This window comes from Rhyacophila brunnea, unplaced genomic scaffold (assembly GCF_057557595.1).
Source record: "Rhyacophila brunnea isolate RB1 unplaced genomic scaffold, BYU_Rbru_1.0 scaffold_19, whole genome shotgun sequence".
Classification (NCBI taxonomy): Eukaryota; Metazoa; Arthropoda; class Insecta; order Trichoptera; family Rhyacophilidae; genus Rhyacophila; species Rhyacophila brunnea.
In genome coordinates, this window is record NW_028232848.1 from 26,777,423 (window position 1) to 26,802,976 (window position 25,554).

The 25,554-nt window shown below is 35.4% G+C and overlaps 1 protein-coding gene across 2 annotated transcripts in view; it reads left to right on the top strand.

The window, feature by feature from the left end:
• The window catches only part of LOC147072877 (protein groucho-like), a 64,960-nt gene that overhangs the window by 1,320 nt on the left and 38,086 nt on the right, over positions 1-25,554 (top strand). The gene's annotated exons all lie outside the window — the stretch shown is intronic.

Sequence of the window (25,554 nt, forward strand, 5' to 3'; positions counted from 1 at the left end):
GATGGATGCGTTGATGAATATTCTGTTATGATATTTGTTTAATCAATTATGGAACCACAGAGAAAGAAGTCATAATAGAGTGGATGTACGTCATCCTTTGTATTAGTCGTTGGATCTTCTTTTTCCTGCACAACCATTGTTAATCAAGCAATTACAATATAGGTATTAGTAGTTTAAGACGAGTGGAAAGAGAAAAGCTACTCAAGTCTGTCCGACCTTTAGTTGGGCCAATTGTCTTTTGCGATCTGGTTTCCACGAGGGACAACTATTTATCTTTCAATACACGTGATCATAGGCCTAAACTGGAGAACAGGTTTCTCCCTAACTAGGCTAGAGTAAAATAACAGTAGAAGCTAAAATAATAATCTTGCACAATGCAGTACACGCCATTCGCTACCGAGGTCTTGGGAAGTTCTTCCTGGTTCTTTCCAAGCCCAAATCCATTATGGTTGAAAGAAAGGCATGTAAGTAGTAGTCTGAGATCAATCCTAGTCAAATATTATATACATTGTAGTTATTATAGTTATGTCCAACTTCAAGTAGGGAGTGATTTACCATACTCTTTCATTGTCATTTTTTAACTTAAATAAACCTATTGTAATTGGCGGAGGACACTGAAGCATTACAAATGAAACAACAGCACTTGTCTTTCAAGGAAATACTGAATATCTTATTCGTCGTAATAATTATATATTATGGTCATCTTTTGGGAACTCATTGCACTTATCGTCAAACTATTCTCCCATTGTGCGGCAGTTTAAAGCACATAGATTGACATCATCTCTTTCTCTCACTCCTGCGGCATGCTGTGAGCGATGCAATATGAAGCAAGTGATACGGCGAGATCACTTGGGCGTCCTCATGGTTAATTTGAAAATGACTTTCACGAAGCTGGTTGAGGATTGGAAATTGGAATGGTCAATGCTTGCTTCCCTGTCAAAAACTTAATGAAATCATATTATATTAAAACTGAATGTGTGCATACACTTTTTACACTTTCATGGTGCGATCAATTGATCGACGCGTTGGACGAGCCTGAGCTTAGGACATACTGACTCATTCAAATTTACAATACCCATAGACTGCAGGCTCAATAAACTATTGTGATTACTTTCATATAACTAGCTTTGCTTAAGTAGGAAGATGATGCATTAATATGATTTAATGATCATTGTCAGGATCTCAAGTTTTTGATCCAGCACTAAATTAGAATGGCACTGTGGTTGCTTAATGCGTTTTAGTATTTCTCCGTGATGGTATTTCTCCAATGTTTATCACTCGCCTTCTGACATTGACTCCATAGGCATTTCAGCAATACATTATTGTGTATTCTCGCTCGGTTCCTTATCCACTGGTTTCTTCTGCCAGCCGATGTTGTCTATGCATCGTTCGTGCCATATTATGACTTCTTTCATTTTTGAACATCTCTTCTATTATAAGTTCCTATGTCCATTCATATTATTAATGTTGAAAAGTTGCTATACAACCAATCTATCATTCATAATAAATTGAGCATTACCTGTACTATGGGTAATGCTAATGAAGCATGAAACCAAAGATAAATATTGTACAACCATTCATTGTACTCAAATGACTATTGACTTAGTATTCAGTCACGGGCAACACGTGGCAGTCGGCCTGTTTTCATATGGTCCACTATTGAATTTTTTTAACTTCTAAAATTAATGTTAATTTGTAAATTCTGTTAATTTTTATTTCAACTTGATGTTTATTTATTTTTGATATTGTTTTTACTACTTACTCTTTACTACTCTTGTCTCGTTTTGATTTTGTGGTCTGTAGCGTGGACTAATACAGATTATTCATAGACGCTAAAATGTGAAAAGTAGCTCACTTCTTCGTCGAGAACTCATGATTGAACATCGTGACGCAGATGATTTGACCATCCCTCTTGATATTCAGTCTTTGTCAGTGTGAAACCTGTGGCATTCTTGATTTAAACTAGGCACAGGCTACTTTAATATTACTTATTACTTAACGTTTTTATCAATAACTAAATAAATACTTACTTCAAAGTAGACATTCTTCTAATTGATCATGCATTTACATATACTAGAATGAGATTATTTGTTATTTTGCTATTCTACTAATACTTCTTCTTTTGCTGCCGTCTTCTATCAAAGGTTGGTCATACAATTGCAGAACACCTCTCTATCCTGGCTTAGTCGTATCAGATCCCAACGCCATGGAAATTGAGTTACTTACGGAGATTGCGTAGCCAAGAGAATCTTCTTCGATCTACGCTTCTGTTCCCTTCAATCTTTTCCTGCATTATGAGCTGGAGTAAATCATAATCCCTATTACAGAAAATATGGCCGGAGTATGCAGCTTTCCTGCCCTTGATAGTATAAGTTATCTTGGATTATAGGCTCGTCTTAAAACCTCCTCATTGGAAATGTGATCAGCCTACAGAATCCTTATGGTACGTAGAAAGCGTCCAGTCTATTGTGGTCTTTTCTTTTAATTTTTCAATTTCAATTTCAATTTATTTATTTTTACATATTGTGGACATTACAAATTATAAGTTTAAGACGTTCACAACATGACATAAAAAAGAGATAGATAATATGTTATTAAACAAATATGTACATACAAAAATATTAATTATATAGGTACATGGAAATACACCGGATGAGTTAAGCAGACCCTATTTTAAAAATTTATAAAATAACGTCCACCTATACTCATCCTCACGTAGGCGGAATATATCAACACCCGAAGCAATTCCGTTGAACATAGTTATCGCCCTCCCAATTGGCATTACCAGTGGCAGGTTGGTTCTGCACCTTGGGAGAATAAACAACTGATGTTCTCTATTTCTAAGATAGTTATCAGGGACACACAGGTCAACACTGCCCAGAATGGCAGAGTTCTCATTTATACCTTGTATAAGTCGAAAAAAATACATAGCTAAATAAAGATTTCTTCTAAATTGCAAACTGCAGTATGTAAGCATGCCTAAGAGAAAGTCAGTTGGATAAAGCCACGGATAGTATCCGTACAACCTCAAATAAAGGAGTCTCAAGAATTTCTTCTGAACCCTCTCCACCATAAGGCCATACTTCAACTGATGCGGTGCCCAAACAATAGACCCACTCTCAAGTCTGCTTCGAACTAAAGAATTAAATAAAAGTTTTAATACCGTAACATCCGAAAAGACCCGGGAAGTACGCATGACGAAGCCCAACATTTTAAGCGCCTTGTTACAAATGGTAACTATATGGCTAATAAATGTCAGTTTACTCTCAAACGTAATGCCAAGATCCCTTACAGATGATATTCGTGACAGAACTCTGCCATGCATCGAGTATTGGAAAAACAACACTTTTGAGGCTCTGGTAAACGACAAAAGATTGCATTTATCAATATTGAATTCTAGTTTGTTACGCCTGCCCCAATCTAATATATTATCTATATCAAGTTGGAGCTGACGACAATCGTCCAAGGTGACAACTTCCAAAAAGAGTTTCAAGTCATCAGCGAACAACAAAAACATAGCATTTTTTATTACCAATGCTATGTCATTTATAAAAATCGTGAACAGCAACGGCCCTAAGTTTGAGCCCTGAGGGACACCAGAAAATGTGTTAAAGGTCTGTGACTGATGTCCAGGATTCTACTCTGTAGACTAGTACGGGTATGATGTAGCACCTGATCGCCCTCCATCGAGTGCCCAGACCTATGTATGGATTGCAGAAGAGATGTTTCATTTTTTTAACACTTTGATAACCTATTCAATTCTATAACAACGCTACAATGCAATTTTGACCAGTCATAGGTAATTATTTGATCTATATTTTTATAGTCTTTATAGTGACATCTCATACATATCGTCATATTGGTCGCTGAGAGGAATATGGATTGTTAGAATCAGAACGCTCGTGTTTGTACATTGCAGGCAAAACGAGGATTATTGGCTGGGTGGTGATTATTTCGTGGGTCATGTCATGCCTTTTCGGTGGAAAGTATGTTAATCTATAGCTACTTCATATACTTAATACGGAATATTTAGGATCACAAAAGTGTGTAATAGTTGGATTCAAAGGCTAGATGCAGTCTTATTGCATTACAATACCTGACTGCGGTTCTTATTGTATTTAGTGTGGTTCAATTGGTAGATAAAATATTATTTTGTGCGTTGGTGCATTGAAAAATGACCGTTATAAAATCTTGTTTATATCTTCCATATTTGGCAACTTTTTGTAGTTTCGTTACTATATACTTACATAATATGTAAATTTTTAAGAATATTCATTTTATTAGTAATATTGTAAATATTGATGGTTTGGTATATTTGGCTGTCCATCTTCTTTTTATCATGCCATTCCCTATCAGAGGTCGGTCACAATCAGGACGATCATCGCTCTATCATCTACTACCCAGAACAGTTTGGTGGAGTTGCACTCCAATCATAGAGGTTTTTGAGCCATGAAATGCGGCATCATCCTTAGCTACGTTTACCATTGATCTTTCCTTCGATAACAAGTTAGAAAATGCTGTACTGTTGTCCTCTCATAATGTGGTCGAGGTACTGTAGTTTTCTGGTTTACATACTACGCAGAACTTCTTGGTCCTTCTTCTCAAGAAATTTTGAGAATGTTTGAGGATGCCCATTTATGTATAATTGTCCATTCACTGGCAGTTATAAGCTACATTTGTATTGTAATGTGAATGCTTTAGTTCCAGTACAAGTTAAACATAATATACGTATTCGGCTTAGTCAATTTATGTAGATATTGATAAAGAAATACCATTCATTTGTATCCAATTTAAGTTTTAGGGGCACGACAACCATTGTTGGGTCTTGGCCTTCAAAAACTTTTTCCATCGTCAACGAATCAGCTCCAACGCTTTCTAGTCGGTTTGGCTGAACATCCTTAAATTATCTGTGGTGCCATCTGGCCATCTTAGTTTGGGGTGATGCGTGATGCGGAGGTATGGATACAGTATCAACGGGCATCGCTAACCTCATTCGATCTTCAGCTTCTTGTCGTGAACCCTGGTGACCCGAGTAGCCCTATCGAATGATGGGGATAAGACTTATCACACATATTAAGGACTTGGGTTATAATATTTAAACACAGTGGTGGTTTTATGTACATGGAGGCTTTAGATGCTGACAGGTTTTGAGGCCACCCTTGTGAAAATTTGGCCCGTGAGATAAACCGTCATTGAATGTTAAAAATGTAGTATGTGCATAATAGTTATGTTTTTGGTTTATTTACACTTTGATTTTCTTCACTCATGAATGATGCGCATATTTTTAAGAATACGGTTCATTCTGACGAGGTGACCACTTTTTCTGCTTCATGGAAAACTGCCACCGCTTAACTGAGGTCTCACTTATTGATAGTTGGGTCGTTTTGGTGTGCATATAATTTAATATGCCTATGCTACGACTGACTGACAAAGTTGCTATATGAATTTTAATAACTTACACACACATACTAAGACTTATGACATGACAATTTTGCTTGTCATTGGATGATTCCATTGATGAAAGATTACATAGAGAAGTGAATACTTATGAACAAAATTTTATTAGTATTATTAGTCCACATCCTAATTTTTTTTTAATCTATGTTTTCACTAATAAATGCTATCTGTAATAAAATTTTTAGTCCCAAGTAAATTATGACACACCCATTATTTTTAACAATGTTGTATTACTGTTAATAAGTATTAAAAGTATTAACCAAAATCTAATCTATTTACTTGTGTTTTTTTCATTTTTAATGATAAGTAAGTACTACTTAATGAAGTACTTAAGATGAATAGCTTCTGGTGTATTGAACATTTAAAATTCTTTCATGTATATATTTTATACATGTCAAATCAGTACCTAGGTAAGTACTTGTTTACAAATTTAATCAATGAATGACTGGCTGTCCAGTACTGCTCTCTATGGGCAGTTTAGCTTACCCACTCCATGCAAGTGCATAATGAGACTGGCATAAACATTACATTGATGTTTTTTGAATACTTATGTGTCCTCAGGTATTAAGTAGAAATAAATTACTTCATAATATGGTGCGAAAAAAATGCAAAAATCATTCAAAGTGATTGAAATGTTATAATATAATAGAAGAAGTAGGTAATACTTTTTGTATTTTGTATACAGTATTTGAAATCGATTCCAGAACACTTTAGTAACTATAGTTGAAGAAGCTATAGAAGAAATAATATTCTTTGTGTTGACAGCACTGGATGCATTGCTTGTAAGTAAATACATAAAAGAGAAAATGGTGGTCTGCTGTCAATGTCTTGTTTTAGTTGTTTACATACTATTATTTTCAATTTTATGCGATTGGATATCTTAATTCTAAAATAATAATGATAGGTAGTTATTTATAACTTTTTGTAGGCTTCTAACACTGATGCAACATATGGCAAATATAAGTGTGAAGCAGTCTGCAATGCGAAATGACTTGCAGTTAATCATTAGATTTAGTATCCGTTTTGTAGGTATTATACATACAAATCTCCATCTGCACAGAATGTTGTTCTTCAACAACCTTGGTTTGATTTAATTTTTCATGCATATATAGGTACTAAGTAAGTACCTACATATTAAGTACGTAATTAGAATATTATTTGATCAGTACGAAATTTAAATGCCTACATAATGTTGCCAACCGATAATAAATAATACCTATCTGGAGAAGCAATTGCTTTTTTATTGTTTATTATAATATATTATTTTATATTGAAACCCATTGGTATCCAGAAAAGCATTAAATTAATGAGATATGTAGTACTTAGATCACTTTTTATTTATCATGGTAACTTGTATAATCTTTTTAAACTGTTCAAGATATCTTCTATATCAGTAACATTAAGTAATTTAATATTTTTATAAATGTTATGAAATGTAACAGTACCTACTTACCTACCTAAGTACTTACTCAATTTAAATATTTAAAATATTAAAGATAATAATATATTTTCATAAATTATTTATTTTTTAATATAAGTACATAAATACATGAGTTTTCATGGTATGGGGGCATACTAAATGTGCAAAATATTATTATTATGTTAAAATGACATGGTTTTTGTGAATTTTAACATTTTTATCTGATCTGGTGTATGGTTAATGGTTGCTGCTATCTTGATTTTGTAAAGCGCATGGTCGTTTAGATATTGTGAATGATTAATGCCTATGATTGGTTCTTCTTTTGTATCATAATCCTCGTATATAGTTATTCCAAATTATGTTAGTTATGATACTAGATAGGCCTTAATTCATTATTTTACGAAAATTTAAATAAGTAAATTCTACGTCAGAAGATACAATTTAATAATTTAATTTCCGAATGAAGAAACGTTCGTATAGTATAATATTATTATCGTATTGGCGAAGACTGTCTCATGGACGGAGGTGAACGATTACATCAAACCCACACAGGGAAATCTCTTATTCCGTACATAAGCTGACTACTTATGTTTCAGTGGCGAAGGCTCCATAGTAGGCGATTATTTGAAGCCTAAATTCTAACATAAATATACTAAAGACATTATAAAGTTAAAAAATAAGCAGACCCATCTGTCGTCAGAATTGTCAAGTATTTAATTTAGAATTCGTATCAAAGGTAAAAAAATATGCAACAGCGCCATCTGTTTTCAACTATTGTATTTATACATTTATACACTACTGGGATTCTGATTTATTCTGTATGACCGTCAGGTCGCGACATCACTCAGCCCCGTCTACCGAAATGTATGCAATACGGTAGGCTCGAAAGAAAGAATCCTACAACCTTTGCGCGTAATATTATTGTATATGACTGCAGCGTTGTCCAAAATAATTAATGATACGATAATACAATTTCCATGACAATATAAGTAAGTACTTAATTAAGTGTTTTTGAAAATAAAAATGAATTTTATCTAATAATTTTTGATGTGTATGTTTAAGAAAATACATAATTTGAACCCATTGCTCAATTATATCAGTTAGGTATTGGAATTTCATCAGTTGTTCATCATATATGTTCATCAGTAGTAATATCGTGTTATCTTCATATTTCCCTAAGTATACCTGAAAACCGTGGGCTCTTTCCGAAAGTCACCCTTCGCCACTGCTATGTTTATTTAAACTATTATTTCTTGTACAGAAATTTCTGATGCTTATTTCTCCAACGCTAGTTGTGTTCATACAAGTATTAGTTACGATCACAGACTTCATGTCATAAAATTTAAAGGTGTCGCTAGTTTCTCACGTTGTTATTTCATTGGTTATGGATGAAATGATAAATATAAATCAATTCTTACTATACGTACTAACTACAGTCATGGCAATTGCATTGTATGTTTACGTTGTGCAAATGCTTGAACCTATTTCAATTATAAATATACGAATCAATTTAAACCTTAATTAATCGCATAGTATCGAGTCATCGCTACAGTTATCTTACTAGATACCTACATGTAAGCTCACAATAAAGTGATACATCGATCGCATGTCAGCTATTTTTTTATTTGTTTTGTTAGGTTAGTTGGTATATTATGAAAAAGTATCGAACATTTTCCCTGATATTTCATTGTCAAGATCGAATCATATGATACTTTTTAGGGTAGAAAATATCCAAAGTATTTCAGAAAATATAATTTTTTTGATGCGATATTTCTAAGTATGGATAATATACCGGTACATTATTCTCTCATTCGATACGTTTTCTTTAGTAATGCTAGCAAACATGATGTACCTACGGACATTATAATATTATGTTAACCGAGGCAAGACATTTATCACCAGCATTCATACTTCCTGCAGTTTGAAAGACATTGCCTATAAAACACTGTTTGATCAAATGGTTAATAGGTAAATGTTACCGCTATAAAATAATACTTAGGCATTCGTTTATCTGTCAATATTAAAAAAATATTATGTCTCCATAGTATCTAAGTATTATTGGTGAAATGTTTCATTTTTTTTTTACACTAAGTACTTAGGTAGGTAATTAACGTGTCCAAAGAATGTCGAAGATAACACACTTAATCATTAATTCAAACGAATTTTTCGTCTTTAGAATTTAGAAATAAATTTTCGAGTTATTGATGTTTACATCTGTTTCGGGGTATAAACACATCCCTCATATTATTATATATTTAATATTACGCTCTGGTGACGATAGGTTGTTTCCGGAAACACATCTATCTCGCCCCTGCATTTGTCAGTGGCGCAGAGGTTTAATTATTGTTTAATTAATTAATTTATTATTATTATAAGGTTCATACAAATTTTAATTTCTACGTACTAAAAATCGAAGATTTACGGTTTTAAAAACTATTGAAGAGGTTGGCGGTTTTTTTTCTAAATTTGTGAAAAAATGTTACGTACAATATTTTACGGAAATTATTATTTTTCTATAGTTATTAATTCAACCGCCAAAATCGCTCTGCAATGATTGTGGTTCATCCAGTGCAGGGGTAGAGAACCTTTACATCTCTATTTTTTACCCAGGTATTTTACAAAATTCCATCTTTGATTCTTCATAGTCCAGTGATTTTTTTTACCGACCCGATTTTTTAGGTTGTCTGCCAAACATTTTTAAATTTTCTTGCCTTTTCCCATATGCAAGTACCTACTTAACTTTTAAAATTTTTTTTCGCTTCATGCATTTCTAATACGTTAAATGCGTACTTAAGAATGCTAGGTCTGGCAATAAAAACGCTAAGAGTGCGATGCAGAACCATCTGGATTAACTTAGCAACATACATTATTCAGAGTTGCTAATTTTGCTCGACTTAGTTTGATGTGTTTTGATAGTATTATAAATGGTTTCGTTTTCCGACTTCTGCTCTTTGCCGTAGATTTACTAACTGCTATATGACGTATTGTGTATGGGTACTGATGGCGACACAACTTAAGTTGCCGATATTGGCTTCTTTAAGATAGGCGCGTATCTTAGGGAGGTTCAGTATTGCCCTCAAGTTTGCAACGCTGGGTGCTACGCAGTGTTGCCAACCGTACTATAATAATAGTATTTGTACTATAATTTTGGTCCACGTACTATGTACGATATAAAACAGGTATAGTACGCCCAAAATACTATAATTTTGATTATCGGAAAAAATATGTAAGAAGTACTAAAATTTCTATTTTTCCGTTGGATAAATTGGTGCAAAGTACTATAATTTCGCAATATAAGAAGATTTGGAGAACTTGGGGAAAAAAATGCTCGAAAAACGTGAAAAAATCCCTTGACTTTGGCCTAAAATGAAATTTATTAAATTCTTCGGTAAGCATTTTCGGTCGGAAGAGATACCTAAATAAAAAGGGTTCTCGGAGTTTCTCAAATTCTCCATTTTTTTCTGAGACAAAAATACATTTTCGACAGAAGACAACGCGTACTATATTTTTTCCCCAAATACTATAATTTTGGAGGCTCTGTACTATAATTCCACTTTGAAAAGATGTCAACACTGGTGCTACGTTGGCCGGAACATGTTTAACAATAAAATGATTCATTCGTTTGCCACCAGACGTGGCACGTGCCATAGTTTCGTCACCGCTGCTTTGGTGTAATCCAAACATTTTGTAAGTAAGTAGACTTACTTAGCTACTATAAGTTATATTAAATATTTTTATTGAAATTTCAATTTCTGACTGTTGAATTTCGATGTTTTCGCGTTTCCACGTCGGCGCAGTTGTCTATAAAATTATTATTTCGTTACGTTTTCGTTGATTGAGTGAAGACATTTAATAACGAAGCCAGGCCGCACTCAAATTTATTTTATACACATTTCCTTTGATGTCTTCGGATGCGAAATAACGTGTATACGCCATTAAACTTTAATCACCTCCGGCCCAATGAAATCTTTTTCAATTTTACGGCCGAATTCAATCGTAATTTGTTAAAATCCAATACTATTAAAAAAAATTATAACATTTATAATCAATGGCTTGCTCACGATTCTACTGAATTATTAACCAATCAGTCGCACTGTCTTGTATTTTCTGTTAATATATTATAATACTTGCGTAAATTAAATATGCTCGGAGACATCTTCCGGTAAAAAAGTTAACTATTATTTATAAATATGCAAGTATGGTATACACCAGGGGGGGCAAACTTTTTGGATGGAGGGCCAAATTCAAGAATTCAAAATGAACGGCGGGCCGCAAGTAAAATACCATTTTTAGATATACACTATTTATTATCACGAAAAATAAACATTACAAAAAAAAAAATTGAGAAGAATGAAACTGTAGTACATTTTTTTTAAATTCAGGTGTTAATTTTGTACTTGATATTCTCAAAACTGCTTGTAAATGGGCATCGGAGATATTTGATCGTAAAGAATTTTTATTGAGGTTCATGATCGAAAAAGTTTGTTCACATATATAGGTTGATCCAAAAATAACGAACATTTTTCTTGCATAATCTTTAAGTTGGTCGAATTTGTCTGAATTAAGGGCATTGTAAAATTTGGAGATTTCTTCACGACGATGCAATTCTCTTAAATGAGTGTCACACTGCAGATTAATAATCTCAAATTGTAGCTCTGTCGGCACACTATCAATATCTATTGAAATCGATGTTCAACGCAGGAAATAGTGGTTACATAGTGTGAGACGAGACGCAACGAAGACGTACTGAGATAATACATTTACCAAACAACAAATTTTTCAAATTTTAATCTATTGTCAATATTTTTTTAAAAATTAGAATAGCTGATTAATAAATATTCAGATGGGCTATACCCCAATATACTACATTTTGAAGTAAGATTTTGAATGTGTGAGTGTCCTACGAAAATTAAACACACATTATAGACGTGCATTAGTGTGTGTTGCAACCTCAAATACACCAATATTGAATGAGCTTTAGTACATAAACCAAGACCAGTTGTCAGAACGAAGGACAAGCTTTTAGAATAACGTATTCCTGATACGTTTTTAAGTTTATCCCATATTCTTACACACCCGAGATCGGTTGTCTGTTACTCCACACCCGTTAGGTATTTAAGTTTCCATTAATTCTGTGTTCCCTCGATCGGAGTCATGTTCTCTCAGCAACTCTTCCAAGTGCGATGCATGCCTCTTTTAGGGCTGGTTTTGATATTGTCACTATATATCTATCGTTGTTTGATCCGAGGAGTTGCGCGGTTTTGTTGTATGCCTTGTTTGGGAGTTTGGTTCGGAATTGTATAGGTACTGTCACAAAATAAAGATACATATAGTTCTCAGAAATATGCCACTAAGTACTGATTAGGTAAATTATTGTGTGGCATCGAACTACTTACTTACTGTTTTATTATAACCCTGTCAATTATAAAAGCTAATCAATCAATCAGGTTTGAAGCTTACATTAGGTATAAAAAATAATATAATATGCTTATGCCATTACTTATTGATTATATTTTGATAGCTGATAGGAGAGATTAGTTAAACTTTACCTGTATTTATCACCAAGATTTCTTTCCTACGCTTTTTAACTGCAAGGACCATTCATATTGTACATCTGACAGGTAGATTGAGGATTTGTTTTTTTTTTATCGCGGTAATACATATATTTTTTTGTGATTTTACTGAAGCTTTCACTGCGACTTGCTGTCATATCGCCTCTTCTCTTCTAGAATGAGATCCGCCGATCAGGTTGCAGAACTTTACAATTTTGCCAAGCTCTTCCGTCTTACCCACCGCCAGGGCACCTTTCAATTCGTCGACATTCTCATAGATATCCGTAATTCACAGCTGTACCTACTCTGTGAAGTTCATATTTAAGGCATTGTGGTGCTATATGTATAATGTCCTCTAAAACATCACATTCATCGCAGAGCTGCGATTCGCTTCTTCCCATGAGGACATCAAATCTTTTGCCCATTGTGTGCCTTGTTATTAGCCTCAGTATTAACTTAAGCTCGTTCCTCGTCAAAGGAGGCTACAAACCAGGGCACCAACCGTGGTGATGGTAGAATAGACTTACTCCATTTCCCCTTTTCTAATGATGCTCTATGGTGAAAATCTATCCACATACTTGGCACAATTTCTTTATAGCCTCATTCCGGTCCAGGTTTTCCGGTATCCACTAATATGGCACCCCTGAATGGCCAGCTTCCTTTGCCAGATCATCCGCCCTTTCATTGCTCTCAATACCCACGTGCGATGGGATCCATTGAAGGCATAGATCTCCTCCTCTATTTTTCTTGGTGTCGATCTGATCAAAGATGTGGTATGCAATGTTTTTACTGTTATGTGAGCGAGTAGCTGCGGCAAGGTGTTGAAATTGGAATGACAGTTGCAAATGAGATTCATAATAGCACCCAGGATTGGATCTATGATTGGATTGGATGTTTATGTAATGTAATTACATTGTTATATTTATCTGTCTGTCTGTAACGCATGAGGGAAAACACATGTAAATGTGTATGACAGATTGAGACAGGGAGAAGACGTACTAAAAGGGGTGAGGTTAGAGAAAACGTACACGTAAACCTAAACTCTAAATTTGAAAAATTAACTGACACGCAAATAGAGGAATTTTAATTGGTTCGTGAAAGAAAACAAATCATAGGAGCGTCGCCAAGACTGTCGACTGGTCCCACTGCTGCCTGGTATTTTTTATATTATAAAATAGTTAAGTAATAGAGCATTATATTAGGTATAAATATTAATACTATCGACCGAAGGTACTTGATGGAATTTGACTTTATATTCTAATGGATTTAAGTTTTGTACTATTCCATTTGAGAACATTATACCTAGGTATATGTGTTACAAACGTAAGTACCTTTGCAGAATTTGTTCAGACATGTAGCATTATGTTATTTAAAGCTAATATATTTCGAGGAATGTGACATTTTAATATTCAGTAATATAGAGTAGGTATGTACTTCAATCTGTTATTTCAGTATCACTGATGAATGGAACGAATTCTAATGGATTTAAATTCAAATTCCATCAAGTACCTTCGGTCGATAGTATTAAATGGAACGAATATTACTCTCGGAAGAATATTTTCTTTATCAAGTTTTAAGTATGGTCAGTACATTGAATGATATTATTAATCCGGTAAAACTGATAATAGTGATAATGTACTGCCCCATTTATAGCGTAGCAAAAGTTTGTGATTTCATTCATTTGTCTACTGATTTAAATACAATAAGTACTATTGATGTTGTCGTAAGGAGTGACAAAAATGTGATGATCGCCTACAGTGGCGCTACAAACTAGAGGAGATTGATTAATAGCTTCCTGATTATAATAATATGTTTGGTCATGAAAGATTATTTTTCTATAGAAAATGTGGAAAGTATTTTGTAATACTCTGTAGATTATATTATCTAAAACGATACAATGTAAAAATGCATTATCACACGTGATTTTATTTTGTTTCCGAAGCTTAATCAGATTTTAATCTATAAAAAATAACAGATTTGTATTTGCAATTCTTTGTACATTATCGTTGGAGTTATCTATATATTTTATTTTATTACCGATAATTGGTTGTCTACACGTGTATTCAAATTTTCGATTAAAATCTGTGTTGATATAAATCAAAATCACAGTAGGAAAGTAATCAAAAGCAATATGATATTAAAAATACCAAGTAAGAGATAATATAATATGTACACATATTTGGTTTGAATCTTTGTTTACCGATTTTAAAAATAATTTTTCCGATTATAATTTATTAATCATTATTGTATTACTACAATAAATGTAATGTAACATCTTACCCTTATTATCTTCATAAAGTAGTTGAAAAAATTTATAGTAATTCCTCCCATCATAATAATATGCACACGTAAGTATTTATAAGATTTTTTTTCTTAATTTCTGCAATATCAGTTTAAATTGACGAATTTTTGGGGCAGGGGGTGGTGGTGACCAGGTTTATTTAGAGCAATCAAAAGCGTTCATTGTTTTCGTAACCCAGTATTTAGGTACATTTTTATTCCGCACAAAGACGACCAATCCATAAAAGTACGGTAAACTACATAAAATTCCATAGAGATAGATAGTTCGATGAAATGATAAAGTTCTGTGGAAGTACGTGGCAACGCAACGCATAGGACGAGAGAAGTGGAAGCAGCTTGAAGAGGCCTTCATCCAGCAGTGGATAGATTCAGGCTGATGATGATATCGAGAGAACTACGACCAACACACTGGGTAAGCCAGTTCCTGACTGGCCATGGTGACCTCGCAGCCAAGCTACACGGTTTTCGTTTGATGGGACAAGGGTCGCGTCCTCTGTCTGACTGAGCGGAGCTGTTTGCCAGAGTCCGTCCACATACGGGCCTAATTGGCCATGGAGATCTGATATCGACCAAGGCCGACTTTGAGGCATTTGAAAAGTTTGCTGTGTAATATACGGACGGAATAATTCAGATATCTCCTTAGATTCATCACTTTCAACTCCTGACTTTTCTGTTTTGGTAGTACTCGGGTACAGATGACACTTCATGTAGTCACGAAATTTGAATGACGGCAGAGCAAGTCTAATATTCTTTTTTTAATTTTCTAAACTCTTAATTTAAGCACCAAGGCGCATGGTTGTTACATCAATCCTGTGTGGCATCGTTTCGGGACAAGGAAGTGTGGCACTAAAATCTTTTCATTCTGACACGCGTATAGCGTCATGGAAGGCGGCCGTACATAAATCGCGGCTGCATATGTATGACGGGTATAGATGGGGTAACTCAAATCATTGTTCCTAACTATTAATAATTAATGGAGTAGTACAAAACTTAAAACAATCAGAATTTTCATTCAAATTCCGTCAAATACTTAGAGTTTTGTATCTCTGTCAGTTGTATACATTACACACCATAATATAGGTACATCAATTCATAGGTACAGGTGAAGATACCCTGGTCGGTAAAACCGATTTCTACAGAATAGCACAATAACACTATTATCAATTAGATTTTCAATTCAATTTACATCAAGTACCATCGTAGTGTTAATTAAACATTTCTAATTCAAATTTGCGTATAAAAGTATACTGTTTATTTAACTGTTCAATTATTTATAAGACGATGACTATATTAAAAAAAAACACTTGGATTTGTGAGAATTAACTCATTTTATAGATATTTTGGCTTCATTATAATAATAATAAATATTAAAAGCAAAGCGTGTACTGAAAACGTCTAATAAATTATATTATTATCGGCATTATCGCTATGTAACTCAATTGCATATTATTCAAATTACGTATTTTACTAGTAATAAAGGAGAACTAAATGTTGACCATTATAATATAATAATGAATTTACAGTGCAATCTTTAGTAGTAATACATTTTGAATTATATTTATTTTAAGGTATAGTATGCATAAGTATATATTCAATATTGAATGGCAATATAATATAATATATAGTATTAAAAGCAAACTCGACTTGAATTTGATTACCGCTCTCCTCTCGTGTATCTTAATTCAGATTGCATCCACCCCGTTGCACTTATGCGGTAATAATAATTATGTATTCATTTGTGCGGATTGAATGCACCCTCCCGACAAGTCAAGTAAGTACCGCTACTGGCTTCTTTATACACTTGACATTAACTAGGCCGAGTGAATGGAAGCATTAGTAATGTCATTAACGATGTTAACTGTTATTTCTTGGTAGAAAGATATTGTATCAAATAAAATAAAATTACATATTATACGTAATTTAATAATACTCAGGACTAGTTCCGTCTGCTTAAAGTCAGTTGCCAATTTTCTATTGAATTTAATTAGTCTGTCAATGACAACGGTAAAGCGAAACACAACATTTGAAATTATGTATAGTTATATTGTACTGATTCCACTTTAAGTAAACACTTATTTATGTATACATGTATTTTTTTTTTTTTTTTTTAAATATATTTTTAGTCTGTTTATTAATTACACCCCATGTTACCCAATGCTCTGTCGAAAATGGAATATGTTAATAATCTTCGGTTCGATTTTGGGCGCCATTTTTTGCTTTGAGTTCCGATTGGCCAATTTGGTAGTAGCTATCATATTATCCGAAACATCCGCCGTAATTGGAACAATATTATTTCAAATTTTTGTTCGTTACGGATCGTCCTGTCTGTGACACACTACTAAAAGATTCGTGTTTACCATTTTTGTATTTTGATTTTTTCCTGTTTAGGTTTTATAAATACATAAATTATTTTTGTCAGTTTGAAAATGTACGTTTTATATTCGGAGTACTTAGTTAATAAAAAACAGTGTTTCTCAATGTTCACAAAATAAATCATTCGATGACGGCGAAGTGTTCAAATCTGAAACTGCAAGGTGATTGAACTCAACGATATACTTGCAATTATGTCATGGTTGTGGACGTCTTATTGGGGATATGTGGAGCTAAAAATCCCCCCGCTCTTTCACGTACAAAATGTTATCTACGCCTGACCACCGTTGCTGTCTTTCACACTTCAAACAGCGCTATGATATCGCAGCAATTATATTTTCGTTTTAGAATGTTGTCTATAATGTATTATATTATAACATTTCTCAACTTATGTTCTACGTGATGAATGCCTTCTACTTAGTTGTGTGTCAACGAAATCTGCGGTCTTTATTGTGTCATTAATTAATAATTAATATTTTTACTGGAAAATCAGCTGGATAGTGTAAATGCGACTGGTGCCAGTTGATTATTATTATTTAGTTATCCGCGCGAGAGGCGTGCGTGGAAATTCTGACGTGTTAGTTAATTTTGCAAAACCGCGAAGCTCGGTGGTTTTTCGGTGTGATACCGCGCGCCATCACCTTTCGCCTCTTTATTCACTATTCTCATAATGATTCAGTTCATCTTATTTTATTAATTGTATGTCTTTAATGGTTTTTTATTTGACAGTAATTAGCCCCGCAGTCTCTAAATCCATGGGTCGCGAGTTCGAATTCCGGCTTCAAATTTCCTTTTTATTTTGTCATTTGATGTCAGCACATGCCCAATGGTTCTCTAGGTTATGACTTCAGGGTAACAACCATTTATTGGGAGGAAAATCGGACATGTCCTGTTATTAACATATCTTTTGAAGAGACATCTATAATCCACACCGGATAGTCCAAATTCCAATGGAAAAATATAGTTCATTAATTATTTGTTGGATGGCTTGTTACCATAGAACAGATGAATAAGATAGAAATGTGAAACTTAGTTACCATAGAGCAAAACCAATTCCTATTTAGTCACCGTAAAACGTAAGAAATACAAAACCTGTTGAATGTCTTCAAATATCACCAATATTACTTAACTGCGCGTTTCATTTACATGCCAAAGTTTAATGCATAATATTACAATACAGACTTTAATTAATAACATTATCTTTAACACGTGATTAAGTTTATACCAAATCTTTGCACACTCGAGAATTGTACATTATTATAGCCCATACCTAGAAAGTAACGCACTTACAATTATTTTCGTGTTCCTTACTTGTTACACTAGTAAAATGGTTATATAGGTAGTATTAATTACAATAAACCGGTGTTTCCCATACTGTGGTAAAGATTTGAAGAGGTACACGTTGAACTTTTTTCATTAACATATTGGACTCGTCAATGATTTGCTGCCTTGGAAAGCGTCGTTATAATTATATTTTACTGGTCTTTATAATTTGGTGCGCATGCCATGTCCACGATAGCTTTTTTAAATCTAGATTCGGACTGAATTGAGAATTATCAATTGACTTCTCAGAACATAAAAGAATAATATTCACAATTTGACGCTAGAAATGAACACCGGTAAATCAGTTTCTAAAAAGGTGCTAGTATGTTGTATGTTTGGGAATCATTTAAATATTATGTAAACTATTAAGTAAAACAAAAATATGAAAAATATAGTCACACCTTTACAATAGATTCTGCTTACACTGTGGTGTACATTCTTATTCTTCGGCCATATCCGCCCCTGAGTGGGAGCATATGGACACCACGAGGCGCCTCCAAGAATCCCTGTCGCTAGCCAGTATTATTGCATCGTTCCAGGTCAAACCAGCATCCCGTGGCTCCGCCGTATACACTCTATAGATAGTATTTAGCGGCCTTCCAGGACGCAGGAATCCGTTGGCTTGAAGAACAGACAAAGCCATGTTGAAATTCTCTTCTGGCATCCGCAGCACGTGGCCGAGCCAGGTCCAACGTCGCCTCTTCACTCTCAGCGTGATGAGAGGCTCATGCTACCGCACACCCAGTATCCGTCGCAATCATCTGTTTTCGAAGCTCAGTATACGGTTGCTCTGAGCCTTCGTAAGGTGCAATGATTCGCTAATACATTCTTATAGAATTGTCTTAATTTTAAGAAACATGAACGTTACGTCGAATACACTAGCATTCAATGTTAATACACTAGGTACGTACCTACCTACTATGTATATTATTATAATAGAGTTTTATTGCCAAATACATACAAATACGACTAGTCTTATCAAGCATTTTGTTTCCTGCCTAACACGACCTTTTACAAATTATATCTCATTGGGTTTTTCTTTACATAGGGTTACCGATTTCAAAGTCATAAAGAACCTATGTAGAAGAGCAAAATCGGGCGGTTTGGAGGTCGACGGTGGTGAAAGTAAATCCAATATAAGCTACCGTTTCTTCTTCCGATGGGTTAAGTTAAACGGTGCCTTCGCCGATTATCTTCCCATAAGTCAATAGTCAAGAATGTACATTAATTATTTCCCTTGCGCGGTGTTGTAGCGTAAATATGTAATGAATTTGCCCAAAGTCTTCATTCTTCGCGGCGCAAACACAGCCCCTGCCCCCTTCTCCGCCCTTCGACGGGCGTCATAAATAATAGCGACGCCTTGGCCGATTTCGATGCTCACGAATTCCGCGCGAGCTGTGACCCGGCGCCCCTTTGTTCGGCGTCGCGGCGGCCTTCCGCTGCCAAATAAGCGCCGACTTGGAGCGCATCCGCGAATCATTTTTTTACCTGGTGGATATCTAAAATAAGGATAGTCTAAAAAATACGTAACTATGCGATGCGTGGATTGTGCTAATGACGCGTGCCGAACGGAATATACTTTGTCATAAAAATTCAACATGCGTCCATTTAGTGTTATGTTTATTGTTATATTAGTCATTGACATGTTTTCATGTTGTTTTTGTGTGTGTGTCTGCTGCTGTGTGTCTGTTTGCTGTGTCTAACAATTCATATTATTATATTCAATATTTTTGACAATCGGAACAGTAGTAGTTATAATATGACAAAAGAGCCCCTATAATGTTAATCGTGAACACTGGAACCGAAGTGATTAATTTCAACTGGGTTCTTCTGAGCACAGACAAAAAATCTATATAATTTCCCCACATTGGGTTAATTCTATAATTATCGACCGCTAAAGTGATAGATATTATCACACTTAGGGTAGGTTTGTATCAAAGTATTAGCACTACAATAGCATTACAATAAGTTGGTTGTATTTTTGCAATAAGTGCTATATATATTAACAGCAGCAAGAGAGGCGCTGTTAAAATGTAACGCTTATTGCAACATTTACAACCAACGTATTGTAATTGTTACAATAAGTGCTAATACTTTGATACAAACCTACTCTAAGTTTGATAATATCTATCACTTTATCACTTTAGCGGTCGATAAGTACAGAATAGAGACAATGAAAACAAATACCGAACTTGAATTCTCGTAACTATAATTTTCGAAATTCGAGTCTCGAAAAAGTCAAGAAATCCCAACCTCAACTCTCGTGCGAATGCCGCTACGTTACTCGTGGCAGTCGCATCCTTCTGAAGCAATCCTTCATACAAAGCCTCGCCGGCAGTCGACGCGGAGACAGTCAAGAAAACTCTTTATATTATTATCGCGCGGCTAGGGGTGACCGACCGCCGTGATTCAGATCCCAGGATTTATGAGTTTCTCAATCCACGTTCGGCGCTCACGTAAGGATGTCGGTATGAAAATGTTATGAAATGATATGCACCCAGCTTCAATGCCCAATGAATATAAACATATAAGGAGGTTTTTTTTTATAAATATATTACATGTAAAATGATATAAACGATTAAACATTAATTATTGCTGGATTAAAATTTAATGGCATTCAATGATCATAACTTTCGACGAGGGAAAATCCTTAGCCGGCTCTCACATTTAAACTCGTCCGTCTGCCGCACAGCCATAAATCAAACATTCTAAGAACGTCGATCCGGTGTTGCACATGAAGACCGCGCACATCTACCTAGCGACAGTCGCACGTAACCTTCGAAACGTATAGATACTTGGATGCGGCGATCGACGAGCCGTTATAGGAATGACCAATTCGTAGGTGTTTGTATGCGTCCAGGCGTCTTCGACTCGCGGCCCGAGAAGCATGCAACTTGTCGATTGCAACAATAGATTTTTTTTTAAACTAAAAAGTCACATTCGACCAATCTGCGGAGCTCCATTTGGAACGTGTGTTTTGTGAATAACGATGTCACATCGATGTATTCGACACGTTGCAGGCGAGACGAGTTTTGATGTGAGTGTGTTTCATAAAATGCTGTTTTATTTTCGATTTCCCTTCCTATTAATAAAAGGCCCTCTAGATGTTCTAATTTGATTGGTGCAGGATAATATTATGGTATATTTTAGTATACTTATATTTTTAATCCGACCAAATTGGGTTGAACGAAAACTATTAGTCTTCCTTACAGATGAGTCGGGTGGTCTATTTATTTACTTACTCACTTCATCCTATCACGCTGAAGATCGGGTCATAGAGCAAGCGCAACCCCGCGTCATTCATGCCATCCTGCGTCGCCTGCTATGTGAGACCTGCAACGCGTAGATCACTTGAAGTATGGTTGGCCATGCGGGGTCTATACAGTTAAGCGCGCACCAATTGAGGTGCTGAGACCTGCAACGCGTAGATCACTTGAAGTATGGTTGGCCATGCGGGGTCTATACAGTTAAGCGCGCACCAAATTGAGGTGCTGAGACCTGCAACGCGTAGATCACTTGAAGTATGGTTGGCCATGCGGGGTCTATACAGTTAAGCGCGAACCAAATTGAGGTGCATGTCGCGGACTATCACGTGACGTCACAGTCGGCTGCCGCTACGGGGAAAATGTGTAATGTCGGTTGTTCTTGGTGTTTAAAATGTTGAGATGAGTTAATAAGATGCTGCCATCCCGTAGCACATTTTGTACCTTTAAACAAAACATTGTCAGTTACAAAATGACGAAACCATAGACTAAATTTGACAGTGGGTGACATGCACCTCAATTTGATTCGCGCTTTAGAATCTATCATAGTACCTACGTCTTAAACGTAAACGGTACTTACTGTTTTAATTTGGTTACGTAATCAAACAAATGTAATTAGTTTTACTTGAATTTTGTCGTCTATGCAAAGGGGCGATAAAAACATAATATTGGTGAAAATAAGTGATCCATTCGCGAACGGGTTGATTGCCCACCACTTGTTCTCAAAGATCGGGCCGGAGAGCCGGTAAGCCCGTCGACATCACAACAATAATATAAGTTTCCCGCTCTTCCGCCCCCCGGGGAATCAACAAACACGCCACGAAAGAACAGGGGCGGGAAAACCTACATCTAAAACATCACGTCGTGTGTGGGGCACGTACCTACCGATATGAGATTCCTTTATTCTTTCCTCCTTCTTTTATTCGTTGCGTGCGTGTATCGATTTTATTTCACCGTTTTCTGTCCTCGTTTCTTATTGCGGCTGCCTTTTCAACCCTTTTCGTTGTTTTTTTTTTTTTTTGCTTTTTTTACTCGAGATTATCCGGAAACAGCAGAGAAAAATTATGTATTTAGCTTGTCACGTGAGGCGGTTCAACCGACAGTGCACTTTTGACAATCTGTGCCGCATGTATTTTTGAAAATGGAACACGGAATAAATTAATGTTCTATATTTGATTTTTACAAATTATATCTTGAACAGTATTTGTTTGAATTGAGATAATAACAGCAGACTAAACCCCGTTAACACTCTTTATTGGTACCTACTCTACTTTACGCGGTTCAAATGTCCGTACCTGCATTTAGAATTCTAGCTATCTATTAATAATCTTTTTAAATTGCTTAGGTAACTAGATACATTCCAACACAAATTTTCTTATATTGTGTAGGTGTAGCTTTTATATAAGAAAGTGAAACTGACTAAATTAATGACAAGCCATTCGTATTGGAGATTAATTTATAACATGACATTATTGTGCTTTTGGATGTAGGTATTTACCAAAACGACACTAAGGTAAAACAACTATGTATGTACTTAGCATTAGTGTTACAAGCACAATATGAGAATTATTGATGAACTATCTCTAATAATGGTGACAAGACTATTATTAGTCAGGTCATTCGTTAATTGAAAATGTTTCGAAAACGAAACAGGTATGTATTTATATTAGTAGGTAATTATGAAAAAAAAAATGGTCATTAATTCAGCAACTAATATGCAAATTAGAGACGAATTCCATTGGAGGAAGAAATAAAATAAAAGTCCTATAGGTAATTGATAATAAATACCTACGTTTAAATGTAATGAGAGACAGATAGTATATATGATTTGATTTTTCCAGGAAATAAAATTGCTTTTGTTTTAGTTAATCATATAATGTGTTTAATTGTATAACTTTGTCTATGTCTATGATCTAATATCAGATATAGGTATAATGCACACTTCTTATAACATTTCACACAACTTAGTTACATGTTTAAATTATGTTTCACGTATTAACAAATATATATTGTGAAAAGTGTGAGTGCAAGATGTGATATACGAGATATAGTAGGAGCACGATTGCCGAAAGGTAACATTTCGGTTATATTTGGCAGATTTCAAATATGTAACTAAATTCTATGAAACGCTGTATTATATACGACATACGTCACATGTACTGGCTTCATCCTCATCACCTCGATTCTCTCTTAGATCACAGATTGATATCTATATTTTTATTCAAACTATAGAAACCAGTTTGAACAGAAATAATTTGCAATTTTAAATTTAGAACACCTCTGTTGCAGTAGGTACCTACCTACCTATGAATTAAAAGTATTATTCTATTAGGTTGGTATGTAAATGTAAATACTTACACGTTCCGAAATTCAAATTTTGGGAAAACTTATACTGTGTTGTCCACACGTAAATTTAATTGTTTACGTTCACGAACGTAATCGTGAAATAATCTGAAACAAAAACACGTTTAACTATACGTGGTATCGTAATATACGTCCACTTATTGTTTAGTAGGCGGTAATGTCAGATCGTATTCGAAAAACATAATGTTCCCCCAACATTTTCGCTAGTCATATCCGCAGTTGTTACTGCGGGGAGATTTATTGCGAAATAAATGTATCGTTTTCAGCGTAGTCTCGCGAACGCGAAATAACAATATTTTTCAGCCACCTTGCGTTATTTGTTCGCGCGGCGCCCCACGCCTCCGTCGCGGCGCCCCCCGGCTGACCCCCTCGACGTCTGTATTCCCCCACCCCCGCCGAAGGGAAGCCCCAAACCCGCGCTTTATCGCCCCCACGTCTGTTGACAGACGACCCCGCGGCGAATCTGCGATATAGGTTTGTGGGTTTTGCTTCGCTCTGTATTATTTAGTGTTTTATTTCGATAAGCGCCGCCATTTTACGCTTTTCTATGTATCCCGAGAACACAGTTTGAACTCTTAGACATTTATCTTGGTAAGTATTTTGTATTTGTAGAGTACCAGATGACGATTCGATACTGCAATTGCTAGGTAAAGATGGTATAATACGACCATACCTAATATTCATTATCATCATCATGAGCCGGGTCGATGCACTGCAGCCCAACTTCGCAGGATTTATTTTCTCAAAAAATGACAACACTGAGAAGTCTTCTACATGCGACTACAGCGACTTTCTGTTTTCGCCGATTTGTTGTTGTCGGACAATATCTACATTCACTCTTCTCGATCGCTAGTTCTTCGCATCCGCGGATATCTACAGAAATCGTCTATCCAGCTGGTTTTAGGGCGTCCCTATCGTCGCTTAGTGCCCCTTGGGTACCACTGTATGACAGTATTTGTCCAGCGGCTGTCCACTCGCCGAGCGACGTGTCCAGCGTATAGTTTCTTTTTCTTTGTTGGCACCCTATGACTGGAGACTCTCGTCGTTCAGCGGTACGCAAACCCTGTTTCAGTTGAAAATCCTTGGCACTCTTGATTTGGTCGTCCATGCAGAGGAAGTACTTTCTCATCCTGTCCAAAATTCCACGAGTTTTTCCACGTTGGCATCCTCCCTTCGGGCTGTGACAAAAAAAAAACTGTATACTGCGACTCAAGCTGTCTCGAATGTCAACCTCGTTGACGATGGACTTGTTTATTTGCGCCGTCTATGGCACTGGTGTCTTTCTCTTCCCTCGACCGTCTTAAATCTCGGAGGCACACGTACACATCGGGAATATGAGATCTTACTACGCGTTTGGTCTTCCAAATCGGTTGAATCTTCGACATAGGCGGTGTGTTATGCCATTGCTATTTTCCCTTTGATGCCAGAGTGTATAATTTGTAGGCATTTTGATACTTAATAAAGTCTTGTTGCAAGTGATGTAAGTAAGTATAATTTGTACATA